Raw genomic sequence first — 8,982 nt, forward strand, 5'->3', positions numbered from 1 at the left:
AGAAAATGGTATGGTGCATGGCTGGGTGAATGATGAAGCAAGGATGGGTGGAAGGAGAACAGCCTGGGTGGGTGAAACAGAAACTGTATGTGTGCGCATATACTTTGAATGGATGGATGCCTGGATCATGGTATTATCTGACTCTTAGATAGCATATGTGTATCTAGAGAGAGTAGACGGTCACTGGATGAACTAAGTGTTACCTTGAAGAGCATGTAACACCGCACCCGCACGTCCGTTCCAGTGTAGGAAAGGCAAGGAAAAGAAGTTGTAATTTTGTCCAAATACTACCATGAATAGTAGCAGTAGTTTGTATTGCAACTGCAAGCACAGCATATATCCGGTTCTTACGGTGGACACTCCCTACCTCTCTTAATAACTTTAGTTTAGTAGTAGTACGTCATTCATGTGTGGGTGTATCACTGTTCACTCAATAATAAGCAACGCACCTAAAGTCATCCCATATGTCATCAAATACATCCCATGTGAAGTGATAGATAATCAAATTATTTAGCTTCTTCATTTTCCTTTTCTAGTACTCATTTGCACTGTAGGGTGAAAGCTAAATTAATTAAGCAGTAGCCCTTGTAACAGAGTATTCTCAGTGCCACCCGTAATAGAAAAGGAAGAGCTTCACCACCTGCATGTACTGGACCGGTACAGTAACGCAAGTCTGTCTCACTCATCATGGTGTGCGTCTGTTTTTCTCGGGTGCAAGTTCACTGCGCTGGCATTATGCCGGCTTGCATAAGATAACGTACCAATTTTCCTAAACAAGAGAGAAGAAGAAGAAGAAGACTGGTGGACTGTCATAGTCGACTGTAATGGAAGTCCATAGTGCTCGTAGAATTAGTTCCTTAAACTCCCACTAATGTTAGAGCAAGGATGAAGAAGTGGGAGGTTAGATAGATACTGTCCTCAATAGTTATGTACTGTGCTTTCAATTTGCTACTTGTGCTGTGACACAACTTTGTGCTCAATCACTTTGTGTTATTAATCTTAAGGAGCATTGGTTACAGACTATGTCTTTCTTTCTTCATATAGTTGCTCCTTCCAAATCAACTAGACCATCACGAAGGGAGCAGGCTCGAGTGGCCCGGCAACGGAGGCTGGATGCCACTGTCGCCGAATATCGGCGGCTGGTGGCCCTGGAGGAGGAGGACACGCAGTCAACCGGTACGACAACAACATCTACTGGGACAGCTGCATCCTCCTCCGTGCCCCCACGGGCTGCCAGCCAGCGCAGTGCTCCAGCGGTACGGAGCCGGGCTACCAAAGCCAACCGCCACCGCCGAGCAGCAAAGACACCAGCTGCCCCCCACAGGAGTTGCAAGGCACGCCAGCGCCGCTTATCCCTAAGAGTGTCCTATCTGGAGTAGGAGGTCCATACCTACAAGAACTTGGTGGAGGGCCTCCGCTTCGACCATGCCACCCTCCGCAAGGAGTATGATGCCCTGGCCGCTAAAGTCAACAGCACCCTCCCGTAGTGTAGTGTCCCTTGCCCCTTTTTTAGAGACTTTTGGGGGGTGGGAATTGGGAGTTGGGTTGTGGGACTTTTGAAGGACAATCGTTGGGGTTAGGGAGGGTCTTGCGGGAGATTATTTTGTTAGGGCTACTAAAATATACTTTTTGAAACTTTATCTGACCATACCTGTTTTTTACTGCTTTTGAGTCTGGTGGGTGGGGGTTTAACAGTAAGTTTGTTTTCCTGAGGAGTCCTAGGACTTTAGTAGTACTACCGTCAATCTCTCGTCTATTCCTAATACTCCATTATACTACCTCCCACCAAACGCTTATCTTACCTGTAATTTGTGTTTGAAAGTAGGGCTAGTCCCAGGGCTGGCTCCACAGGAAATGGCGATTAAGGTTGGCAATCCTGGGCGGATTAAATGTCCTCATTGCGGTGGTACTAGTGGTGTGACACAGTGGCAGTTGCATGCATATGGAAAAAAAGAAAATGAAACCTGGTTTGTCCTTACTATAGCATTACAACGGTACGATAGAGAATATAGGAGGTGACAGTTCACTATAACAGTGCCACACAGAGCCTAACAAATGGTAAAGTAGAAAGTATAACTAGTACTTGTGTTGAATTTCTTTGACATTGGCTACTACTACAAGAAATAGTACTGAAGCTAGCTGAGTAAGTCTAGAATATATCCTCGGATTCCTTCACCAGCCTGTTGCTATGACCTTATTCCCCCCCAGCAAGTGTGTGGAATTATTGATGTCATTTAGTCACACATCAAGCAAAACCACACAGCCCGGGGGGAGACGGTTAGGGTTTTGAAAATGGATGGGAATGGGGGTTTCTTTTTGGGTAGGTTTTGTTGAGAGAAAAAAAAAAAAGCACAGCATTGACAAACAAGAATTGAAGATAAAGAAATCTTTGGGTACATGGCTAAATCTTTTGAACACTAAGTGCCTCTCACAGAGTAAGTGATCCCCCCTTTCCCACCATGGATTTTCTTCAAGTTGCTTGCAACAAAAATTACACATTCCCACGAGTGCTCTAAAACCCCAGAACTCAGTTGCAAAAACCAAGAACACCCCGAAACACATGCAATCCTGCTGCTAGGGCTAACCCTAACGAACCCTAAGTTACAAAAAGTACCAAAACCTTTTTCATCATGGATGTTGTTAAAAGCAGTTTTCTCCGGTATTAGACCTTCCCAGCAATGGCCCCAGAGCCGTCAACCCAGGCGAAAACAAGTAGAAGACCCCCAAACTGCCAAAAAGCAAAAGTACAAAAATGTGGACTTTGTCACTTTTGTGAAAATTTGCCAAATCACTCCGCGCGCGCTCTGCAGCTAGGCCCTAACTCCCCTCTGCCTCCATGGATTTCCTTCAAACCTCTTGCTATCTAAACTATCCATACCCAGTAGTGCTCCCAGACCCCGAAACCCACCCACAAACACCAGGAAGCCCCCCAAACAGACCCTTGAAAACGCTACATTGAGCAAAAAGTCAGAAAAGGCAAAACCTTTTTTCCTCATGAATGTTGATTAAACCAGTTTGCTCCGGTATTAGACCTTCCCAGCAATGGCCCCAGAGCCGTCAACCCAGGCGAAAACAAGTAGAAGACCCCCAAACTGCCAAAAAGCAAAAGTACAAAAATGTGGACTTTGTCACTTTTGTGAAAATTTGCCAAATCACTCCCCGTGCGCTCTGCAGCTAGGCCCTAACTCCCCTCTGCCTCCACGGATTTCCTTCAAACCTCTTGCTATCTAAACTATCCATACCCAGTAGTGCTCCCAGACCCCGAAACCCACCCACAAACACCAGGAAGGCCCCCAAACAGGCCCCCTAAAACGCTACATTGAGCAAAATGTCAGAAAATTCAAAACCTTTTTCATCATGGATGTTGTTAAAAGCAGTTTTATCCGGTATTAGACCTTCCCAGCAATGGCCCCAGAGCCGTCAACCCAGGCAAAAACAAGTAGAAGACCCCCAAACAGCCAAAAAGCAAAAGTACAGGTGATTAAAGTTTTAATTATATTAACTTGTGCAAAACAAAGACAGAAACACAGGAATAAAAGTCAATAAGTACGAAAAAGAAAATGTCTGAATTCATTGGCTCATTTTCAGGCCTCGGTGTCAGGGAAGAAGAGTTCGTCCTCATACTCTGCGAAATGATCAGGCAGGAATAGGTCAGTGTCACCTAACACAGAAGAAATTCCCTCATCTAAGTTGCTGTCCTCCTCGTCTTCTTGCGTCGTGCGATCTGGTACTTTGAAATCTGGTGGTATGAGGTGCTCATTCATCTTGATCATTGTCAATATCTCCACATTTTTGGGCGAGAGGCGGGTCCGTTTGCAAGTTACAATGCCACCAGCAGCACTGAAAACACGTTCAGAAGACACACTTGCGAGTGGGAGATCTCTGGCCACAATTCTTTTTTCCCATGCCAATACGCCAATGGGTCAGCATTAACATAGACCTCTGTTGAGTCATTCAGATAGTCCTGCACCATCGACTCAAAGTTCTCCACGTTTCCTCCACTTTGCTGAATTTTCGCTCGGACCTTTCAGAACCATAACCAATCTCAGCTAGCCAATCGTCTTCATCACCCGATATTTCTGTTGTGTCTGGTGCAGATGATGCGGTTGCCGGTGTCTTTAACGGCTGAGAGGTCACTTGTGCCACAGCCACAGGTGCAGAAGTGGAGTCTTCCGACTGGGGATGGCCTGTTGATGCTGATGTACTGCCTTTTCCTTCAATTTGCTTCCGGTCTTTTTCAAACCTGATGGCTGACCAGGCTACCCAACGTTTGTACTTGGTAGCATCTTCATCACTAAAAGGAAATAATGCAGAGCCTGCCAGCGCCTTTTTGTAGCGTGGATGCAGAATAGTAGCACAAATGTAATGCTGTTCTGAGTGGATCTTTTGAAGACGTTCATCGCCACGTAGACGCTCGAATAATTTCTCCGCCAAAAGAAAAGCGTCTTGCTTTTCTTCATCGTTTTGAAACTTTGAAGACACCGCCTTCAGTTTGTGCTCCAGCATGCGCAACAATGGGATAGCTTTTCCCAAATTACAGTCCTCCCTGCTGACTGCACTCGTGAAGAACTCAAAAGGACGAAGCATGTCTGTCAGGCTTTTAACTAGCTCCCATTGCGCCGCATTTAACCTCAGGTCCTCCTTCACAGCTGTACCCATTGTTAAGAAATACTGATCGAGTACCGTAAACTGCTCATACAGACGCTCAAGCATGTAGAAGGTTGAGTTCCAACGTGTTGGCACCTCCTGGATGAGTGCTTTCACTGGCATTCGACGTTCATGTAGCAGGGTCCTCAGATGCTTCCGGGCCTTAAAAGAATGGCTGAAATGGTTGCAGATTTTTCGGCAGGTGACCACTAACTGGCATGCTGGACTTTCTTTCTCTAAGAATTTTTTAACAACCAAGTTTATACAGTGCGCCAAACACGGCACTCTGAAATAGTCACCCAGTTCCATGGCCTTAACTACATTGGCGCCATTATCCGTGGAAACATAACCAATGCCGCGTTTTTTTGGAGACAGCCAGTGAAAGAACTTTATGTTGAACTCATTCAAAATGTTTTCTGCTGTATGACGTTTCTCCAAGCCAAACATGGCTAGTGTTGCATGTTTCCGAGCAGCTTTAAAAACTTGGTCCAGGTCAGCACCTGCGTTTAGCTTTGCTTTAACCCCTGAAAAAGAGACCCAGTGTGCAGTGATGCACATGTAATCAGTGCCTGCGCCACTGGTCCACATGTCTGTTGTGAGATGTATAGTGTGAACAGCACTCTTCTGCAAAGCTGCCCCAATCACCTCCAGCACATCTTCATGTAGTGCTGGAACCGCAACTCGGGCAAAATAGTACCGGCTAGGAACCTTCCATTTAGGGCAGAGCGCTGCCACTAATTCGAGAAAACCGACCCCTTCGACAAAAGAAAAAGGGAGAAGATCTAGCGCTAGCATTTTAGCCAGCTTAGTGTTATACAGACGCACCATTGGGTGGTTGCGGTCATATGGCGTGTCTGAAAACAACATTGTTTTAACGTTGCCCTGGACCATTTTACGGGACGATGATAACTTCTTCGACCCAGTTACGCTCGCTGATGAACTTTTTCGCATTGGTGTCTCACTCTGTCCCACACTCTTAGTGTGGCTCCCAGGGGTACTGGGTGTAAGTGAAGTGTGTGACACTTCTTCCTCCTCGTCATCATCAGATGGAACATCAACGTTTTCTCGACTTGCAATTCGGGCTTCCATGATCTGCTTTAGGTGTGCCAACCATTGGATAGTGTGCTGTCTCTTAAGATGACCTCTCTGGCCTCCAGTCCCATAGTTGGTACCAAGCTTACCACGACTAACTGCAAGCTTACAAATGCTACAAATGGCTATGTTTTCCCTTTTTGTGGAAACACTAAAGAAGTCCCAAACTGCGGACTTGAAATGTCTGTGGGGGCCGGAGGAGGCGATACTGGTGGTGGCCGTGCTGCTAATGCCAGATGAAGTGGAGGATGTGTATTGCTGAACTTTACTATGTTGTGCACTTTCACCACCACTAATTGAGGTCGAGGTGGATGGAGGTCCCTTCTGGCGAGTAAGAAATATGGAAGCGGTACGTTGTGGTGTACTAGTTAACATAAATGATTCTGGTGTTCCCATTGCCTCCTCATCGACTTCATCATCACGCTCAGCAGCCTGTCGGGCTAGGGTCAAAATGTCTGTTTGCTGCATGCCCGCTGGGGCTTCAGTGACGTTTGTGATGATGACTGCGTCGTCGTCGTGAGAGTCTTCAGCAGCAGGAGTATACGCCACTTCTTGTTGACCGTCATCACACTTCATAACTTTGAGAGTTTCGACGACCTTCCTTTTACGCTTAGCTACCTTTGTCAGATCATGGTGTGCCTCCTCAACCTCACTCTCAGACGGCAGTGGTGCTGGTTCCCAAGTAAGATCCAGATCATCAGAAGGAGGTGGGCTTGAAGAAGATGTAGACACCAACACCCTTGATCTTTTCCTTGCTCGGGATGTGGACGACAATGAATGATCATCAGGAGGAGTGGCTTCCTCGAATGATACCTCGGCTTGATTGTCGATTTCCAGATGTGCCCCTACTTCTGGAGGAACAACTATTGTGGCCACTTGTTGTGCCCCTCCATGCACCTCTGCTTGCTCCTCTCCTTGCGCCGCCTCTCCTTCCACATGTACTTGGGCTTGTACTTGCACATGTGATTGTTGTTGCGGCTGTGGTGGTTCAACACTCGTCAGATGAGCTACAACAACCTGTGTTGATTGAGGGACATTGCTGCTGCTTTCTTGCGATGAGCCAACATCACTGGTCGATGGTGATTGAAGAACTATACTGGCTGTCTCTGAAGCACTCAAGGGCTTGGACCTAAGTTGGCGTGGTGGTGGTGGCACTGAGCCCAATGGAGCGGAGGTGCTGCTCCCAGCTTGGTCCCCAGCAGACCCCGCTGCTGCAGCAGGCGTACTTTTTTTTTCCCAAAAAATGTGGCGGTCGTCATCACACCAGTCTCCTTGGCAAGTGGCGCCACTTGCTTCTTCTGCTCCTTACTGGCAACTTTCTTGCTAGAGGAGCTACGGGTAACTTTTTTTGGGGCCATCTTCTTCAGATGTCACTCTGAACAGCAGGCCGCAGTTGCACAAGTTGCAGAGTTGTCTGTGGCCACACGTGACGTTGTGCTGCACACACCGCAGCAGGACTTCTTCCTGGCACTGGTGGTTCTCTTGTGCACCTACAAGCAATGGAAGACAGAGGAACATCAGTTATACACCCCAAAAAGTAAAAAAAACACACAAAAATCAGCACAATCCCAGCCCATCCATGGCCTGAATGGTGTTTAAATTCAAGAAGACAACCCACAGAAAGACTAGGCCCATGCACCACTCACTACCCCTGGCCAAAAGGCCCCACCAGCAGCCCCAATAAAACGACAAAAAACACAAAATTCAGCACAATCCCAGCCCATCCATGGCCTCAATGGTGTTTAAATCCAAAAAGACACCCCACAGAAAGACTAGGCCCATGCACCACTCACTACCCCTGGGCAAAAGGCCCCACCAGCAGCCCCCAAAAAACGACAAAAAACACAAAATTCAGCACAATCCCAGCCCATCCATGGCCTCAATGGTGTTTAAATCCAAGAAGACACCCCACAGAAAGACTAGGCCCATGCACCACTCACTACCCCTGGGCATAATGGATGAAAGCTAGGCAAAATAAGTGCAGGCCTCAGACACTGCCTCTCTTCAAAATGGCCCCTTGCACCCCAAGCATATGTTGCCTGTACCAGCACTCAAGATGGCCACCACCACCACCCACATGGCCAGTCCAAATCAACAGTAGCACCCCCAAAAAAAGGAAAAACACACAAAAATCACCACAATCCAATGCCATCCAGGATGTTTACATTAAAGAGAGTGAGACCCCACAGGCAGACTCAGTCCATGCACCACTCACTACCCCTGGGCAAAAGGCCCCACCAGCAGCCCCAAAAAAACAACAAAAACCACAAAATTCAGCACAATCCCAGCCCATCCATGGCCTCAATGGTGTTTAAATCCAAGAAGACACCCCACAGAAAGACTAGGCCCATGCACCACTCACTACCCCTGGGCATAATGGATGAAAGCTAGGCAAAATAAGTGCAGGCCTCAGACACTGCCTCTCTTCAAAATGGCCCCTTGCACCCCAAGCACATGCTGCCTGTACCAGCACTCAAGATGGCCACCACCACCACCCACATGGCCAGTCCAAATCAACAGTAGCACCCCCAAAAAAAGGAAAAACACACAAAAATCACCACAATCCAATGCCATCCAGGATGTTTACATTAAAGAGAGTGAGACCCCACAGGCAGACTCAGTCCATGCACCACTCTCTACCCCTGGGCAAAAGGCCCCAACAGCAGCCCCAAAAAAACGACAAAAAACACAAAATTCAGCACAATCCCAGCCCATTCATGGCCTCAATGGTGTTTAAATCCAAGAAGACACCCCACAGAAAGACTAGGCCCATGCACCACTCACTACCCCTGGGCATAATGGATGAAAGCTAGGCAAAATAAGTGCAGGCCTCAGACACTGCCTCTCTTCAAAATGGCCCCTTGCACCCCAAGCACATGTTGCCTGTACCAGCACTCAAGATGGCCATCACCACCACCCAAATGGCCAGTCCAAATCAACAGTAGCACCCCCAAAAAAAGGAAAAACACACAAAAATCACCACAATCCAAAGCCATCCAGGATGTTTACATTAAAGAGAGTGAGACCCCACAATCAGACTGAGTCCATGCACCACTCACTACCCCTGGGCAAAAGGCCCCAACAGCAGCCCCAAAAAATCAACAAAAAAACACAAAATTAAGCACAATCCCAGCCCATCCATGGCCTCAATGATGTTTAAATTCAACAAAACAGTTGTATAATGCATGCACCCATTACCAACCCTGGTCCTACTGGATACTGTGGCTACCCACAATATATTTT

Source organism: Lissotriton helveticus, chromosome 3_1 (assembly GCF_964261635.1).
Source record: "Lissotriton helveticus chromosome 3_1, aLisHel1.1, whole genome shotgun sequence".
Classification (NCBI taxonomy): domain Eukaryota; kingdom Metazoa; phylum Chordata; class Amphibia; order Caudata; family Salamandridae; genus Lissotriton; species Lissotriton helveticus.